This window comes from Zootoca vivipara, chromosome 4 (assembly GCF_965207765.1).
Source record: "Zootoca vivipara chromosome 4, rZooViv2.hap1.1, whole genome shotgun sequence".
NCBI classification, from domain to species: Eukaryota; Metazoa; Chordata; class Lepidosauria; order Squamata; family Lacertidae; genus Zootoca; species Zootoca vivipara.
The window spans coordinates 53806857-53826642 of NC_142587.1; the positions used below are offsets into that span (position 1 = coordinate 53806857).

The 19786-nt window shown below is 44.6% G+C and overlaps 1 long non-coding RNA gene across 1 annotated transcript in view; it reads left to right on the top strand.

The window, feature by feature from the left end:
• The first annotated feature begins 3188 nt into the window (after nucleotides 1–3188).
• LOC148685955 (uncharacterized) overlaps nucleotides 3189–19786 on the top strand; it is a 42257-nt gene continuing 25659 nt past the window's right edge. The window contains exon 1 of the long non-coding RNA XR_015949848.1: nucleotides 3189–3377. This is a non-coding gene — a long non-coding RNA (uncharacterized LOC148685955). The remainder of the gene's footprint in view (nucleotides 3378–19786) is intronic.

The following is a 19786-nucleotide window of genomic DNA, read 5'->3' on the forward strand; positions in this document are numbered from 1 at the left end:
TTACACTTAAAGTATCATGTTGACATTGTTTAACATTGTTCACCCTTGTTTTTGAAATGTGGCTGTTATCAATTATATAGCATTTGTTACATCAATAAGATTTCTTACCCTCATCTCCACACTCCTTCATTATAAAGTCCAAGGAACAACAATAGAATATTCAATTATAAAACAAATCAAACCATTATAATTATAAAATCCATAAAACCATTCAAACAGAATGGAATATTATAAACAGTATACATATGTGCCATTTGGTTTCATGCCCCTGTAAAAAGACATTTGTTTGAACACATTAGGTGTGCATCACAAAATAAATTACTACTTTTTTGAGCTCAGGTGGGAGGCCTGCCTTTTCCTTCACAGTGCCTGTTGTTAGCAGATGATATCCTTTCATATTTTTAAATAATATTAAGTAAAGCTCACAAAGGAAGCAGAGAACAAGAGCAAAGTGGAGCTCAAAACTGCTTGGAAATAGGACATGAAAGTAGACATGGCACATGACCAACCAACTCACTCAGATACAACCAATCTATATGGATAGATTTCCATGTTCAGTTCAGCCATTGATGGGCAACTAGCTAGACTGTGTTATAATATCTTCAGTTACATAGCATTAGTACTTTGCTATTGTAGTAGCTGACTCTGGTTATTTTATAAACACTACAGGAGGTACTTTCAGTATACATTCTTGTTTCAGGTGTTTACAATTTTACAAAATGATGGAAGTAATGCTTTGTTTGGAATTTCTTATTTGAAAGCCCTTGTTCTCAAGCCAAAAAAATGCTTTGGCTAGTTTCTGTTTGATTACTTTTGAATTTAAAAAAAGGATGGGGGCGATTTAATTTCATGCTTTGCCAGCATTTTTGGACATATCCCATATGTGCTTGGAGAATGAGAAGAATGAGCTATTTTTAAAAGGCCAAATTTTTCAATTCTTCAGTGAGGTCAAATTTCTTTGGGCTAGAATGGAAGACTAGAGCTTCAATGTGCGAAAGTGATCAACAGTGTGCCTACAAGAGGGTCTTGCTGTGGACTTCCCTAACTACAGTACTGTATTTGGAATTGAAGTGTCTGAAGATGTGTGCATGCACATGAAAGCTCATACCAATAACAAACTTAGTTGGTCTCTAAGGTGCTACTGGAAGGATTTTTTATATTTTGTTTGGAATTGTGAATAATGTGATAGCTGAAATCCCTATCAATTGCCTGCCACATCAAAAGTTTAAAATTGAGGTAATGGGGATGCCTTCTAAAGCAAATGTCCAGCAGATCCTGTGAGAGGGTAGAAGGGATTTGTGAACTCTGTCCTATGAAAACAATATAGAGAATTAAAGGAGTCTCCATTGATGGCTGTATGAAGGGATTCAGGAAAGGGGTCTTGAACAGAAAAGGGAGAGGGTGCTCTTGAGCATTTTCTTCATGGTGATTCCAAATTCTTCACATTTCTCACATATGGTTTCCTGCCTTTAATTCCCAAGATCTCATCTTTCCTTGGTCAATGCAACACCATTTAGAGAACAATGTTATATAGGCAATCTGACTTTTTGGGTGTGGGTTTTTTTTTTGCATCGTAAGATACATCTTCTGTGATTACTGGGCACATGCCCATACTTTTAAATCTACAGTGGTACCTTGGTTTAAGAACAGCTTAGTTTATGAACAACTTGGATTAAGAACGCTGCAAACCTGGAAGTAGGTGTTTTGGTTTGTGAACTTTGCCTTGGAAGCAGAATATGTTGTGCTTCCTGTTGAGTGTGTTCCATTAGTAAATTGAGTCCCCCGCTGCTGTGGTAAAGCATGCCTTGGTTTAAGGACGCTTTGGTATAAGAACGGACTTCTGGAACGCATTAAGTTCGTAAACCAAGGTACCACTGTATTTGACTTTTTCATGATCTCTGCATCATGGATATACTAGAATCAAAATGGTTGATTTTCTCATAGTAAGCTTCACTAAGTCAGATGCCAAGTAATATGAATAAAGCCATAATTAACACCTGTGCTGTAATGCAAGATACTAACTTTGCCGTTGGACACTCATTTTGCACATCAAAATGCCAGACCTATTATGACATGATTATTATCACCATCATCTTTTATAATTTATGTTTCTCAGCTCTCAGGCACAGCACTGTTATTAGTTTAATTTGGCAATTATTTTGAAAATAAAAAAGACTTCCCAGTCTAATTAGATTATTAGTTTGCGAGCAGACTAGGAAATCCAGTACATTTATGAAACCAGACCTTTGAAAGGATAAACAAACTGAATACACGCCTCCCATCAAATAGTTTGTCTTCCAAGGTGTAGAAGATTTGCCCTCTTTTTCAGCTTAACAAGCTCAGACAACAAATTCAGTTATGAATCAGCAAACGAAAGACATTCAGCAAAAGGCACAGTAGGCACAATTTTGCCAAATGTAAGCATTTTTATATCATGTTATTTGTTTTAACAAGACAATTAAGCAGGTGCTTAACTTGTTCCCACTGAAATCAATGGCACCAAAATGTTTATTACTGTGGTGCTTCAATGCTTGGTCTAAGTCTCATTTACCGAAAAAATGGATTTATTGAGAAATTACTGAATTGTTCATTTATGAAGCGCTATTTATAAATTCTCCTCCACAAGTTATGGCTTCTAACCCTGTCCCTGTCCATACACCAAGCACAGATGCCTGCATGATGGTACCTACCCATGTTTCAGCTGAATGCAAATAGATTACTTACCCAGCTGTTCCTCCAACCATACAGGGATCCCAATCAAGGAAGAACTATCCAAGTAGGCATTTGCGCGGTCAGACGGAGTCCCCCAAAGCCCCCAGGCAGCCCCCGAGCGGAATGATGACACAAGACCATGTTTTATGGGATTAAAATTGGCCACAACTTTATTAAGAATTTGGATGTAGGGAGACCTTGGCTCAGGCATCGGGCGTATATGCTTCCCAGCCCCCAGCCGGGGATCTGGGTAATTTCAGAGTTATCCAGCATGTGTGGGGGTTGGGCTAGCTCTGGAGAACGTATGTTCAAGCAGATAGCCTGCCCCCCCTTCGATTGCAGCCGCTGGAGAGGGAGAGCAATGACAGCCTATTGCATATGGTCAATGCCTCCCCCATTTACAGGAACCCTGTTATTGCCACCGCAATGGGGGTGGGGTGGGGGCTCACCGCCCCCACCCCCATTTATGTAGATGACTAAAGGATTCCGCCCAAGGCCTGCATCCGCCAAAGTTGTGACAAATTGCTACGGGAAAGGCGAAACCTGCCAATGCAGGGAAAATTCCTTTCTGGCCCTTCATCAACAGCCTTGTTGTAGCAGCACCTGCATGCTTCTGGAGCCATCGACTGCTTCCCAGGAATGACTCTGCTTCAGCCGTGTTCAAGGTAAGGTTACCTCCTCCTACCTGGCCAATCCCCCCAGCAACGCCTCCCCGAGCTGGATTGGACAGGTAACTGCATGGCCAGAGATCACCAGTATCCAGCCCGGGAAGGCAGCGCCGGCCTCCGAACTTCCAGGGCTGCCCCAGGGATCCCAGGGGGCTGCGCCTCCCCTTTTATGTGGGGAACGGTCATTCTTTCGAGATGTAAGATTCCCGTCCATGCATTTAACCTTACGAATTTCTGAACTGGACTTGAATTAGGGCCACATTAATGGAGGCCATAGGCTGTTTCTATCTTATTTTTTAATTTAGCCAGAGCAGTTCCTTTGTAGTGGCAAAACCTCCACCATGCAGCGTGAGTTACAGTTTTTCCCTATTAGCAACATTTTAAGAGTTTGAAAGCTTGTGCATGTTTTCTATTTAAGAATTTCATATTTCATTCCTTTAAAAATAAGAACAACTGGATATGCTTTTGACCCTTGTGTTTATGCAACTTATTAAAAAAAAAACCCCAAAACCATCCAACAAAATGCTTTGTTTATGATCAAAACTTGACATTTGATCTGTGGAAGAAACTGCATATATTAAAGTTTGCTTTTTAGTTGAAAAGAGAATTTTCAAGATGGTTATATTTATAGAAAAATAATTACTCCTATAAATATGCAGAGGAAGCAGCATTGTGCCAGAAAGTCACTCTATTATTGTTATTAAATTATATTTATATACTGCTTAATGCCAAAACAGATTTGAAAGTGGTTTACAAAGTGTAAAAACCTATTATACAAACCTTAAAATATATACATTAATAATGAAAACACATAATAAAACAATCCCATTTAAATAACAGAGCAATTAAGAAGTGGAGGGGGTGAGACAAGTTTGAAGCAAGATGCATGAATTGGGCCAATGTCTGCAAAGCCATCTGTGGTTTATGAAATAACTCACCAGAAGTGGAGTGGTATGAATCAAACTTTATTCTCAATGAGGCCTGGGAGCCTGGACAGAGCCAGGTCACACCTCTTAGTAACTTCTCCAGGAGCTGGCCTCCTGGGTCATGCCAGATATTTAGTTGATAATGCATGCAATAACATAACAAAACATTAAGCATTGAAAAAGGAAAAAAAGATAATGCATGCAATACAGTGCTAACAAACCCACAATTTCTGAAGCATCCATTTTGCTTCTTTGGTATAAACAGAGGAAAGGAGCTGGAATAACATTTCTCACAATGCTATGCATTTACACGGAATGGCACACTGAATAAAAACAACAACATGTTTTCATGATTTAAAACAAAGAGGGTAAAAAAAGCCAGAAAAATTGATAAATGTTGGCCAAAAGGCAAAGGGGGTAAGGTGCCTCATAGAGTGTCTGTTGAGTTAGTAAATAACACTCTACCTGTGTCAGAGGCGTCTCCAAATGTTCATGTGCTTATCTCATTGCATGAAAACACCTTCAAAGCTGTTTGAAATAAATCTTTCCCATATTCACACCTGGTGCCTGCTCTCCAGTTCTAAACTAGTTCAGACTGTTTGTAGCTGTGTTGGCTCACAGAACGAGGCACACTGAATAGATGAATCAGCTGCAGCTGAATCAACCAGCTTGATTCGTTTGTGTTCAAAGTACAACTGACTTTCATGCTTTTTAAGTGCCTTGTCCCAGTTGCGGATTGGAAGGTGAATCTGGTCAAAAAAATGTAACGATGGGCAGCAGATTCTACGATATGAAACTTGGTTTTAACGTTGTTTTAATGTTGCAATCCATCCTGGGTCTTTAGGCTGATGGGCAGGTATGAAAAGCAGATGGTCCTGTGGCTTCCCCAAGCGTCTGAACTTCTGAGGTGCCTTCACCTTTCTTCCAAAGTGGAGGTGCTTCAGTGCCACCAAGAGTTTTCATTGCAGCAGCTGGTTGAAAAGACCCAGGAACAGAGTTGCTAAGACTTTTGGCTAAAGTAAAAAGCGTAAAACAAAAGTTGAGGTCTATCAGGTGCTTTTTGCTTTAAAGGGAATTCAAGGAGGGGAAATGACTAGCAACATTTTTCAGGATGTGTTTCTCCATGGGAGACATCTGAAATGCTGGATCTGAGCACTAAACACGATCTATATGCAGGTTACAGGTACTCTTCTCTGCCATCTGGGCACCAATGTAAATCAGTAATTGAATTTTCAGCTGAGTTTTCATGGCATTGATACAGAACAAACATACTGGAACTCTGATAGCTAAACAGTGTTTTCACTTAGAATAATTCTACGACCAGAAATGGGACTACTTCTCGGATATTTGTAGTGTTTGCGTTTCGGTGGAGATTTCAATCTCTTTGGCTGCCCACATAGTGCAGATTACCATTCTGACCCACAGGTTTCTCTGTAGCCTCACAAAACATCCCAAGATCCTTAGGAAGCCAAGTGGTTCCATCCAATTATTTTGTTTTAATTTGGTTTATATTTCATTTTGGTAAAAAGTCTCAACTGTGTGATTCCATTGGAGCCTAAATTACTCACCTTTCCGCAGCTTATAGATTTACATGGGGATGAAAAAGATCTGCTGGCTGAGTCCCACATGAAAGTTCTTCCCTTGGTATTTACAAGTTTTGAAGTGGGAACATATGGTCCTATGCCCTAGCGTGCCAAGGTGTATGAGTCTTGTAACTGCGCTTTCCAAGCATTTTGTCAACCAGGGCTTACTATTGAAACACACATTAAATAACAGAAAACAAATATTTTGTTGATGATTGTGTGCGTAATGCCTTCAGTCACACTGTCTACTACTGAAATGTTACTCCTGCACTGAAATTTCACTGGATTTAAATCCACTGAAGAACTTGGCTTATTTGAATAATGTCAGTATGCTTCTTATTTCAGTTTTATTTCAGTTGACGCAATTGATCTTGACAATTGATCAAAAGTCTGATTCCTTGCACTGACTGAAGTCTCATTCTCCTCTCTATTGATTCAAAATGCAAATTAATTTGTAGAGATGTCATGCTTTGTCTTGGCAATCACTTTTAACTGTAAGGTATAATGCATGAAATGTGAACTGACTGAGGGTGATTTTCTAGTTCTGTTAGAAAGGTTACTATTGCACTGTCAGCTCTTTTATGTTGATAATCAAGTCCTTGTCTTTGCATATAAAATATTTGGTTTGGCTATCAACAGTTAAGCCTGAAATTCAATACATGCAATTTTCATGTATTTCATGTATTCATGTGTTGAGAGGGTTGAAAACATGCAAAAATGTGTGAGAAGAGAGTGTGAATTTGTCTACGGCAGCCTCCCCCGAGAATCTGGAGGAGAAATGGAGGGTGTATGGAGAAGAAAATAGATTTTGTTTCCACTTTAAAGAGAAAACACCTAATTTGCCCTTCTCAAAGCAATATGTGACTTAAAATCCTACTATCCTTAAAATTTTGCTCTTCTCTGAATTTTGTGATGATGTTCTGCACAAAACAACATGTAAAAAATGCATTATATTAGATAAAACTGCATGCACAAATGTGTATAAAAGTCAAAATTGCATACAGAAATGTGTTCATTAAGAGAAATTTTCACAAAAATGCTGACAAATTGTCATAAGGTTTTTAAAATGTAAATCATTGCAGAATTGAAAACTGAAGATTGGAAAACTGAAAAACTGTGAGAAACCAAAATCGACTGATATATCCATTCCTACCCAATATATTTGGGGCTATAGCACCCATCAGCTGCAGCCAGCAATGCCATTGTTCAGGAATGATGGTCAAGAAGTTGTAGTACAAAACATTTGGAGGCTGGAGTAAGACAACACTGGACTGCATGGACAAATGGTCTGAATAACAAATGTGAAGGACAGTAAGAGACAGCTACTGCCTTTGTATATGTTTTCCAGAGGCATCTAGCTGGCCACAGTGGAACAAAATGCTGAACCTGGATTAGGCCTTTGGTCTAATCCAGAAGAGGATTCTGCTCAGTTATACTTCTGTTATACTTACATTCTTATACAGTTATACTTATTTTCTTATGTGGCCAAAGTGGGAGATATTTTCCGAATATGCTGTCAACTGGTGCAGATGCATTTGGACTAGTTCTGAGTAAAAATAGTTGTGAAGCAGCTGAGAGGTGTACCCCCAAACCAAAGTGGCTTGAGGGTTACAGTTTAGCTGCTTTGGGGATTACAGTGCCAGAGACACTGCCATCTCTAATTCCTCCTCTCCATCCTGATTGCGAAATTATACTTCAGAAAAAAAGAGAGCCATGAAGTCTCTCATTTCAGTTATAAACTCTTCATGACAGCCATATTATGTCATGCCCAACTAGTGGGAGGGTGTCTGTAGACAACTGAGTTTATTTAAGATGTCAGATACAGCTTGAGTTACATGATTTGTGGTCCCAAAGATGAAAAACCAATACTTCAGCCCATAAATATTTCAGTTTCTATTTCGCTCCAAGGTAGGCTTGAAGCAAAATAACCCAACTCTTTTGGAATATCACCCAGTGTTGAGATGTTCTTTGGTTTTTACAGTAGCAGAGGTCAGGATGTCAAAATAAGAATGGAAAGAACAGGCGATTTTGAACAGTTTAAAGTTTTTGTACATTTGCATTTGGCGTTTCATCAGTGTTCAGTGTGTTTGTTGCTATTAACGTGGATTTTTTAAAAAATAAATAAAGATTGACTTGCAGATATATTATTTACTACACCATTTGTTATCTAGCTGGGTCCTGTTCTTTGAATAGCATTTCCCTTACCCCCCCCCCCAAATATCAAATGATGCACACATGACCTGTAAACAAACCATGCATTTAAAGGACATTTAAAACACAAAATTCCCCAAACACACAAAAAATATTCATTTACCCCTTACATAGCTACAACTCCCAGAAAACCACAGCTCCCAAGATTCTTTGGGGGGGGGGGGAGAAACAATGACAACAACAAAAATAAATAATCATAAATTTATTCCCCGCACTTCACCAGCAGGTTCCAGGGTAGGTTCCAGAGATTTAGAATTCAGGTTTTAAATGTATGGTGTATACACAGCCAATGTAGCCTTCCATAGCTCAGTCAATATATGCTCTGAATGACATAGAACATATATCTTTTGGATTTCCATTAAATATTTCTGTATTTTGTTCACTTACAAAAGATATATTAAACTGTGTAGCTACAGACATACAAAAAAGTTGGTACAGCATCACATAGGTAAAAGGTAAAAGTAAAGGACCCCTGACCATTAGGTCCAGTCATGGACGACTCTGGGGTTGTGGCGCTCATCTCGCTTTAAGGCCAAGGGAGCCGGCATTTGTCCACAGACACCTTTCCGGGTCATGTGGCCAGCATGACTAAACCGCTTCTGGCACAAGGGAACACTGTGGTGGAAACCACGAGTGCACGGAAATGCCATTTACCTTCCCGCCACAGCGGTACCTTTTTATCTACTTGCACTGGCGTGCTTTTGAACTGCTAGGTTGGCAGGACCTGGGACAGAGCAACGGGAGCTCACTCTGTCGCAGGGATTCGAACCGCTGACTTTCTGATTGGCAAGCCCAAAAGGCTCAGTGGTTTAGATCACAGCGCCACCCGCATCCCTCCACAGCATCACATAATTCCCCCATTAGCAAATGCAGGTGGCTGAGTGCCTATCAGGTTGGGAGTGAAATGGAGCCATATTACAACAAAGGAGTTGTTTCAACATAGCAAACAGAGAAGTGTGCACATTAATAAAGAAAAGGAAGCTCTGCAACAAACCTGGAGTGTTCCTGGAGTGTATGTGTTTGAGAGAGAGAGAGAGAGAGAAAAGTGTGTGTGTGAGAGAGAAAGAGGGGCCGAAAGCAGGACTGGACAACCTGTGCCCCTCCACATGCCGGTAGACTACAACTCCCATCACCTCTGATAACTGACCATGCTAGGTGGGCAGTATTGTCTCACCCATGAGGTGGGGTGAAGCAGCTGCCTCAGGCAGTAGATTGCCCACCTACCCCACCACTTCCACTGCTAGTGGAATATCCTCCTCTTGCCAAGTTTTGGTGCACAGCATGGCTGCTCGCTTCCCCTTCCCCTGGAGCAGAGAAGATAAGGGTCAAGGCCTTGCAGAATGACTTTCCCTCACAGAGTTCAGCAAGAAGGGGGCATTCTGGTGGTGGTGGAAGGGGTGGGGTGTGTGTGTAGAAAGGAAAGAAAGGAAAGTGGGGAATATCCTTTCCCCCTTCCTGAAGCTCTATGGCATGGTGCTTAAACAGGACTACAGAGCTCCTGTTCCAGAATGGGTTGAACCCTGAACAGGAACATCCTCTTAGGGACTGGGGAACATTGCAACGTTTTGTCAGCTGTCCTACTTGGGGTGTATTTTTTTTCTCTTTTTCTATTTTATCTCTGAACTTAGACCTCAATTCTGAGGAAAACATATAGTTTCCTCAGCATGTATCACCACCTGTAACTGAAGCAGCCTGGCCAAAAGCCTGTTTAAATGAAACCAACCTGTCAATAAATCATTATCTTGCCTTTCAGCTGCCTTAACAACTCTTCTGTCATCCTATTTCTTCCAGGAGTTTGGCCTTTCCTGAAAGTTGCTCGTGTCTTTTCTAATCCCGGAGTCATAATGCAGCTATGCTTTTACAAGAAAGTGTCATACTGAGCGTTTTCTGTCCCTTGTCAGTCAGAGGAATTATGTGAAGTGGGTTTTGTGTGCATGAGCTAAGCCACTCTCGCAGTTGGGTGGGTGCAAGGGGGAGGGGCTGGGAGGTCAGAAGTGAAACTGCTTGAATGAAACCGTAGGAGCACATAGCCTCAAAAATGAAGCAAACCTCCCAGATGTCTAAGGGCAAGGGGAGGTCTGATAAATTATATAACTCTTGGATGCTCTCCAAGATCACAGCCAGTGTTTTAAATCTGCAGTGGCTGTGCCATTTTCAAATGAGAGAACACCATGTGCAACATGTGTGTCTCATATTTTAGAAGCCTGGGCCAGAGCGAGCATTGCCCATAGATGACATCAGGCTCCTACAGTTTCTAAATAAACTCCTATTCACTTGCTCAGTTGCTTTTTGTTTGTTTCTATGCGACCACCATCAAAGTTGCTGTGCTGGCCTTATGCATGACGCCTTCACCGAGGATCAGATTTGCTGTGAGGTGGGAAAGTGATCCATCAATCAAATGTTATCATACAACCCTAGATCTGTTAACAGTGGGGTAGGGAGGACATTGGAGGGGGAGGGGAACCTCATTGACTTCCGTGCTTGTAGCCTCAGCTCAGTACAGATAAAACAGCAGTCAAAGCTTTCTGCAGCATGGAGATGAGCATTGTTAGCTTGCTAAGTGGGTGCAAAGCGGCACTGTGGTCTAAACCATGGAGCCTAGGGCTTGCTGATCGGATGGTTGGTGGTTCGAATCCCACGACGGGGTGAGCTCCAGTTGCTCGGTCCCAGCTCTTGCCAACCTAGCAGTTCGAAAGCACACCAAGTGCAAGTAAATAAATAAATAGGTACTGCTCCGGCAGGAAAGTAAATGGCATTTCCTTGCGCTGCTCTGGTTTCACCAGAAGTGGCTTAGTCTTGCTGGCCACATGACCCGGAAAAACTGTCTATGGCCAAACGTCAGCTCTCTCAGCCAGTAAAGCGAGATGAGCGCCACAACCCCAGAGTCGTCTGCAACTGGACCTAACGGTCAGGGGTCCCTTTACCTTTACCTTTACCCTGATTTCAATCTTGCAGGACTTGTACAAATTATGACTGTGCCAGGACATAGCTTTAGCCTCATCCTACTGTACGATCAGTCAGAGATTCCACAGCCATGCTATATAAATAAGACAGCCAACTCCACCAGTGCATTGATAGCAATAGTGTACACTTTAAACATTATTTGGAACATTGGCCAGGCCTTTCCGAAAAGTTAGTAATTCGTGGAATTGCCAATATTTTTAAAACCGTGGACACATTTGTAAACTGGATAAAACTGTTGTGGGCAACACATGCACACCCACCCACACCCCAATTCTATTCGCTCAAAGAGAATGCTTCTTTTCATGCCTAATTTCAGGAGGGATAGAGAAATGGGACCCAGAGAGCACCTGGGATGGCTTCTGTGGCCACATGTGTGCCTCTGGGCACTACATTTGTTAACCCACAGGGTCAGTGGAGCAGAAGAAGACCTACGACTACTGTGTGAATGGTTGACTGTTTCTACCCATTAAAGCAGGGGTCAGCAAACTTTTTCAGCAGGGGGCAGGTCCACCGTCCCTCAGACCTTGTGGGGGGCCGGACTATGTATTTTGAAAAAAAAAATGAATGAATTCCTATGCCCCACAAATAACCCAGAGGTGCATTTTAAATATAAGGACACATTCTACTGATGTAAAAACATGCTGATTCCCGGACCGTCCGCGGGCTGGATTGAGAAGGTGATTGGGCCGCATCTGGCCCCCGGGTCTTAGTTTGGGGACCCCTGCATTAAAGTTATGTCTTCTGCCAGCCCCCGCTTAAATGTGTGCATGCACACGAAAGCTCATACCAAAATAAAAACTTAGTTGGTCTTTAAGGTGCTACTGAAGGAATTTTTTTATTTTGTCATGAGAAAGAGTATGTTGCTGCTTCTGAAATGGATGCAAACTGTATCTAGGCTCACACATGCATAAATACATGCACAAGCATGCAAGTACACACACAGACACAACCACACCCCTTGCTTTGATTGTGTCTGCTTCAAAGCTCTTCTTACTGTGCTACTGTTGTCTGCAAAATGCTTGCAGGGCAACAGGCCCGTGCAAAGAAATTTCCATGTCGAACTGCTAAAGATGCTGAAGATATATCTATCTATATGAATCTGTGGTGCCAAAAGTGCCTCTAATTTTGTAAACAGGATGGGAAATGCTGAAATGAGAATCTCTGACTAGAAACAAAGAGGAAAACATCCATTCTGGGTGAGGAAAAATTGCTAGTATAGTCTAGTCCTTGTGATGAAATTCTTTCCTATTATAAAGTTCAAAAAACACACCAAATAAACCCAAGATTCTGTTGTGGACGAACCTTTCAGATGTCTGTAGGTAGAAACTGTTGGTTTATAAGTTTATGACACTATAGGGATGGGCAGGTCTGTCAATTTCTGCTTTGTCTCAGTTTCACATTTTTCCAACTTGAACTTTTAAAAACAACAAACAAATTTTAGTCCTCCACAATTCCGCATCAGCTTCCAATTGTTATTATATTATTAAAAAGTCCCCATGAAAACCCACCAGCATTTTAGTGCAAATTTCTCCTATTATACACACTTTTGTATGAATTTTCCCCTATTATACACTTTTCTGCAAAGCAATTTCCTCCAATATAATGCATTTGTATGTGTTATGTTCACAAATGTATTCATTTGTATCTCGCTTTAGCCCAGTATATGCATATTTGTACACATTACTCTGCTGGAGAACTGGCTGCATTGCAAAATCTGAAGGAGTATGACTTTGAAAGGATAGCTGTGTTTACATCTGTGTATTGTGTCAAACATGGGGCTTGAACCCATGAACCTGATACTAAGAGTCTCATGCTCCATTACAGCTGTCCTTCTCCATCCCTTCTAAACTCTCTGTTTTGCTCCTGGTGGTCATAAACATCAAGTGGTGTGTAGGCATTTCCATCTTCCATCTCCTCCATTTTCTTTTTTCATTGTTATTAATTTATACTGATTGATCCTTTTGTCTTTATGGGAATATTGGTCCAACAATTTACTTTAGCAGAGTACAATGAATAAACCCATATTTTTTTTTTACATTCAATAAGGCAGATCAAATTGCCCCATTATCCCTGCCTGAACATTTTACTTCAATATTAGCTCTCTCTCTCTTTAAGATGGCACATGTAAATGCAATAGATCCTTTTTATATAAGGAAAATCTTCAGATATGAGTTAACACATCATTTTCTTCCATCTTTACTTGTATAGCAGATATTACTAATGAAATGGCTTGTCATCAGAGTGCTGTAATGACATAGCGAATTCAGCTGAATTTCTCTGTAGTCTGCATATATTTGGTGCTCAAGAGAATTTGCTTGTGTGGCAATGCACGCGATCTCCCGGAAGAAATAAAGACACGGGACACATAGCATAAGGTTAATGGGTCGAATAGGCCACAACTTTATTGATTACGGAAGAAGCGAGGTATTGGCATAGGCATTGGATCTGACCGACTATATCTGACTCCAGCCCGCTCTGCTGGCAGTCGGTGAAGGGTTAACCACCGTTGGATGGGTCCTGCGATGCACATCAACTAGGTTCCCATCCTGGGGCCACCATTCGGGGTCGTGCCCTCAGGCCCTCACCTTCCACGGCTTCGGACTTGGCAACGCCCCTTGGACTCCTTAAGGGAGTACCCCTCCGCATTGTGGGGAGGTGATGGCAGCAACCTCCCCACCACATCTGGACCTTCAAGAGATAATCCAATGCCTACCGCCAAAACCAAGTTGTGACGATTACCACGAGGTAGGCGAAAAACCACCTGGCCGGAGCCAATTTGCCAGGTGGGAAAAACTCCTACCAGGCCCCGAATACGGCGACCAACCGAAGTCCGTAGGTAACGTCCAGAGGGAAACCCTGCCTGAACGGGGGGAGGTGGGTGGGAGAAAAGGTAAGGTGAATCCGAAGGTAAGAGGGCGAGACGCTGTCGGGGGCTCGCCTATATAGGCATGGCAGCCCCTCCCAGCGCGCCCCGATTGGACGCGCCGCAGGCGAGCCCCCGGCAGAAGCCGACCAATGGGCTGGGGGGAATGCTGGCCATTCCCCCCCTGCGAGAGTCTCGCGTGCAGCCCACAACTCCTCCTCCCTTTAAGCCGGGAAGAGGCTTTGTGTGGCAATGCACGCGATCTCCCGGAAGAAATAAAGACACGGGACACATAGCATAAGGTTAATGGGTCGAATAGGCCACAACTTTATTGATTACGGAAGAAGCGAGGTATTGGCATAGGCATTGGATCTGACCGACTATATCTGACTCCAGCCCGCTCTGCTGGCAGTCGGTGAAGGGTTAACCACCGTTGGATGGGTCCTGCGATGCACATCAACTAGGTTCCCATCCTGGGGCCACCATTCGGGGTCGTGCCCTCAGGCCCTCACCTTCCACGGCTTCGGACTTGGCAACGCCCCTTGGACTCCTTAAGGGAGTACCCCTCCGCATTGTGGGGAGGTGATGGCAGCAACCTCCCCACCACATCTGGACCTTCAAGAGATAATCCAATGCCTACCGCCAATCGGGCCCGAAAGGGCTCGCCGCCAATACCTCTACTTCCGCAACCAATCCTTAATAGCCACCAGGACATCAGCCAGCCAGGTATCATTGCCATCATCAGAAAGATGCACGCCATCTGTGTGGTAAAGGCGTTCCTCATGGAAGGTTATAGCGGGGTGTGGTACCACGAGTCCATTCAAGGCCAGCACCTTTTTGGCCACAGCCATATCCAAAAACTTCCTTGCTTTGTTCACCGCGGCTGGTGAATCGCAATCGCGCCAAATGCGCCTCTCGAGCAGCGAAGACCAACAGATGGTCACGGACGGGCAAGTAGCCAACAGTTCGTCAAAGTCCTGAAATATATTCCATTTTAAATCTATGGCTTTCCGATAAGCCAGATCGTTCTCGCCAAGTTGCACCACCATGATGTCGGGGGGACCCCGCAAGGCAACCTTAGCCCGCACAGCCGGTAGGAATTCGGACCAACGCATACCCCGTCTAGTAATCCAAGTGATTTTGAAACAGCGTGGCAGCCCGAGATTAGGGCCAAGGTTCCGTCTGCAAGCGCGCGCCCGGGCCCAATGCATGATGCTATGGCCCACCATCCAGATCTTAGTTAGACGTCCTGAAAGCGAAGTAAAGGAAAAAACATAAGTGCGGCCGCCAGGTGTAGCAAAAGGAAGCTACTTAGCGGGACGAAGGTATCCCTTGTAAGCGTTGGACTTCCACCGGCCCATATCCTTAATCCTTTCAGTCGACAAACCCATGTGCACAGCCGTAGTGGCTGCCCCGATTCGAAAGGAATGGGCTGCATATTCAGAGGGGGCTAGGCCGCAAGACGAAATTGCCCGGCGCATGATGCGCGTAAACTGGTGGCGGGTTAAGGGGGAGCCATCTGCGTGAATTAAAAGGGGGCCAGGCGAGGTGGGCCTCAAATGGAGGAAGCGCCTGGTGTCTTTTACTGGGCAAGGACCAATGTGACCCGTAGCGGGTAACCGCATTAAAGTACCCTTCCCCTGTTGGTCAGTCTTAGACTGGCGGATGCAGACTACCAATTCTCTGTTTGATAACGACAAGTCAGCTAGTAGAATGCCCCGTCTGCATCTATTGGGCGGGCCCTCACAAACCACTTCACCTACCCTGAGGGCACCGAAGAAGGCGATCGAGAAGGCAGCGGAGAAAAGCCTTGCCTCATATTTGGACCAACAAAGGACCCTAAGAAGTTTATGAATTTTTGCCAAAATATCAAAGGTTATTGGCTTGCGATAATCCCTACGCGGAGGCTGTAACCTGCGCCAACCCTCTAGAGCCTTCCGGACTAAGAAGTCTGCACACGGGTCAATGGAATAGCTGGCCTTACTGAAGAATGAGATAGCAGCAGTTTGAATCTGAAGTGTCTTTGCAGCCCTGCCCAATTGCCTCAAGTTCGCTAGATACATCAGGACCTCCTGTTTGTTGGGGGGGAGGTTAGGACCAGAGCCCAATGTTTTTAACCTATAATTACTAAAATCGGACCAAGCTCTCTTGTAGGTGCTAAGAGTGGAGGGGGCAACCGACGCCAATACTCCCTCTAAGACATCTCGTTCCCAAGATTCCAAAGGTGTTCCGGGAAAGCCTCCGGCAACTCCTGAGCCTCTGGTGCTAGAGAGCGGAAGCGGTCCATCTGGAAACGAGATAAAGCGTCCGCAATATCGTTATTGATTCCAGGTACGAATTTAGCTGAAAAATAAATGTTCAATTTTAAGCATAGGAGGACGAAGGCACGCAGCAAGGCCATAACCCTCGGTGATCGGGAGGATTGCCTGGAAAGGACGCCAACGACAGCCTGGTTATCGGTCCAAAAGCATACACGGTGATCCTTAAACTCCTCCGCCCATAAATGCACGGCCACGACAATGGGAAAGAATTCCAAGAAGGTTAGATCGCGGGTAATAGGAGTATTTCGCCACTCAGCCGGCCACCGTTGCGCGCACCACCGGCCCCGAAAATAAACACCAAACCCAAGGGAGCCGGCGGCGTCAGACTGCACCTGAAAATCCACCCGGAGCCTCAGATTATCCTGCCAAAGGGACACCCCATTATAATTCTCCAGGAATGCCAACCATATTTCCATGTCAGATTTTACCCCCTTATTAAGACGCACCCTGTGATGCGGTTTTTTGAGGCCAGCTGATAGCCTGGCCAATCTGGCGCAGAAAGGTCGCCCGGGAGATACTACCCGACACGCGAAGTTAAGATGGCCCAGGAGGGATTGGATCTGTTTAAGGGTCACTTTCTTAACGGGTAGCATCTCTGCGATAGTCCGCTTTAGAGCTGCCAACTTCTCTACCGGTAGCCGTGAAGTCTGTGTCACTGTGTCCAGTTCGATTCCGAGGTATGTTATGGTAGACACAGGTCCCTCCGTCTTTCCAGCGGCCAAAGGTACTCCTAAATAAGCGGTTAAGGAGGCAAAGGCTTCTAGGAGGTAAGCACAATCATTGTTATTAGCTCCTCCACAAAAAAGGAAGTCATCCAAGTAGTGTGTGACACCCTCCAAACCAGTTCTGAAACGGAGGGCCCAGTCCAAGAATGTGCTAAAGGACTCGAATGCGTAACACGCTATGGAGCAGCCCATGGGCATGGCTTTGTCCACAAAGTACTCCCCTTCAAATTTAAAACCGAGCCACCTGAAATCTCGAGGATGTACCGGGAGAAGTCGGAAAGCCGATTCGATGTCACATTTTGCCAGGAGGGCGCCTTTGCCAAACCGCCTAATAAGTTTGATAGCCTGGTCAAAGGAGGCGTACTTGACCGTGCACAGCTCCTGGGGGATGCCGTCATTGACAGAGAAACCCTTCGGGTGAGAAAGATTGTGAATGAGTCTGAACTCCCCGGGGTTCTTTTTAGGAACTATGCCCAATGGTGAAATATGTAGATTCGAGATAGGGGGTGTGTTAAATGGGCCGGCAACCCTCCCCGCAGCAACCTCCTTAGATATCTTTTTCCTGGCGACCTCGGGCATCTCTTTTACAGATTTTTGATTTGGTGGATCGCCCGACAGGGGCGGGATAGCAACTGGAATTCTGAAACCTGAGGAAAAACCTTCCCATAGATATTTGGCTGCTGAGTTATTAGGGTAGTGTGCAAGCAAGGATTTAAGGGGGTCTAATTTAATCGGCGAGTAAGCCAAAGCCAAGGACCGATCAGTAACGGTTACCTGATGCGCCCTGGCCGGCTGCAGATCCACCTCTTGACCCCTGCTGAGAGTTACCGCGCCTCCCTCGAAAGGACTGCCGACCTTTGAAGCAGGCGGCGGCTGAGTGCGAACCCTGGCATTTATCGCACTCATGGCTATACTTGCAGTAGGCCCTGCTACAGGTGCCTTTGTTAAATTCCCAACACACAAGGCGGCGGGTTGATTTTTTATAATCCAACTTTGTAGGTCGCAATGTGTCTGGCTGCTTCTTCTCAATGTATGGGCCCACGTGCTCGCCCCAGAAGTTCTGGTCCCTTAAATCCCACCTGGTACTGGACAACAGGGAGGCATTCCTACGAAAGTCCTCGTCGTACAGGAGTGCCGGACCTTCACCGGCTAGGGCATAAGCTTTTCTGACGTGGGCCATATAGGCCAGGAGGTGCATTGCCCTTTTTGGGTAGCAGGCCACAATGGTGCCCATATAAATTTGGAAGCCGTCCAGCCAATTTTCGAAGGTCCGCTCAGCCCTGGGCTCCCTGTATCTACGCTTGCCATAACTATTTCTTATTTTTTCCCCTTTACCCTTCATCTTAGCTGGAGGAAGGAGAGTAAACATGTCCACATAATCACCGTTAAGGATCTTGTTACGCTTTTTGTTAGACAAGTGATTACCCAAGATGAAATCCGAAGACACAAATGTGGATTTCTTAACCTCTGGTACCAACGCACCGTCGCGCCACTCAAGCGTACCATTGAAGGTCTTGCGGTGCGAGTTTGCCCGCCTCTCGTGCGCCCAAGCAGGCAGACCTACAAGTTCCTCGCCCTCGCCCCAATAGCCCTCTAAGGTAAGGTCGTCGTCGTCCGAACTAGAAGAATTACCTGAGTCGTCATGGGGATCCGTGTGCTTGATCTTCTTGGTCTTCTTCTTGCTGGTTGTTTGTGGTGCTTCCTTCCGCGTCCGATCCGACTGACCCGTATTATTTCCCAGACTTGAGGGCTGCGCAGGCTCCAAGTTCTCGCCATCAGAGGTGGTATTTGAAGACAGGCTCCTTGACCTAGGTTGAGTGCCCTGAGAAAGATTGAGATTGCGCAAACAAGTCGGGGTACCCAGGGAAAACTGGGAAATAGGATTATTACAGCTAGGTGTAGAAGGACCAACGGCCGCCAAGTCGGATGAAGTTGTTAGCGCAGCGGAAGCCGACTGGGATCTGGTACCAACGCGACCAGGTTCCGCTGTAATACAGGAGGCTGAGGTTCCGGGGCGCGCCTCGTCCTCTCTCGGCGTGTCTTCAACGAAATCCTGAGATCCCTCAGCAGGGAGCAACTGTATTGTAGCACCCGGCCTTGATACCTGCTGAAAGAAGTTCTGAAAGCCAGAAAACAAGGTAGCCAAGGCTTCGGGAGGGATGGGGATAGGGGTAACCGTAGGAGCGCTGGCAGTGGTAGCATTGGTGGCGCGCCTTTTGCTAGTTGCTGGTGCGGTCTGGGTCTGTTTCCGCTTTGGAGCCATCGCGCCTAGTCTGAGTGAACACGGATTTGCAATGAAAGTGAAAAGGAAGCAAGCAGCTCAATCCCAGGGCTACCTGGGAGGCTAACTCACAGGAATGCGCCCCCAAGATGAAGCCACAGAGAATTAACAAATCAGATGAGGGAAATTAGCCCCGCTGAAATGGCGTCCACTAAATTGATAAAGATGTGCAAACTGAAAACCTTAGGAGTATAACATAGAAGGAAAAATAATGCAAGGTTTAGCGTCCCAACGTAAAATACAGCCAGTGATTACGCCCGTCAGATGGATGTCCTGATGAGTTTAAGCATTTGATTGCAGAGAGCTGATTATTGTAGAGTTAAGGCAACTGTATATGCTACTAGAGTGCGCAGATGAATAAAATTACCACCTCCCACGCGCCAATGGGGAATTCGGGCGGGAGCTCTTTAAACCAATAAATTGAGGTATATTATCCGACACAGTAATTTGCTATATTCTGTGTATAATATCCAGCACCAATGGGGAATTCAAGCGGGAGCTCTTAAACCAATAAATTGAGGTATATTATCCG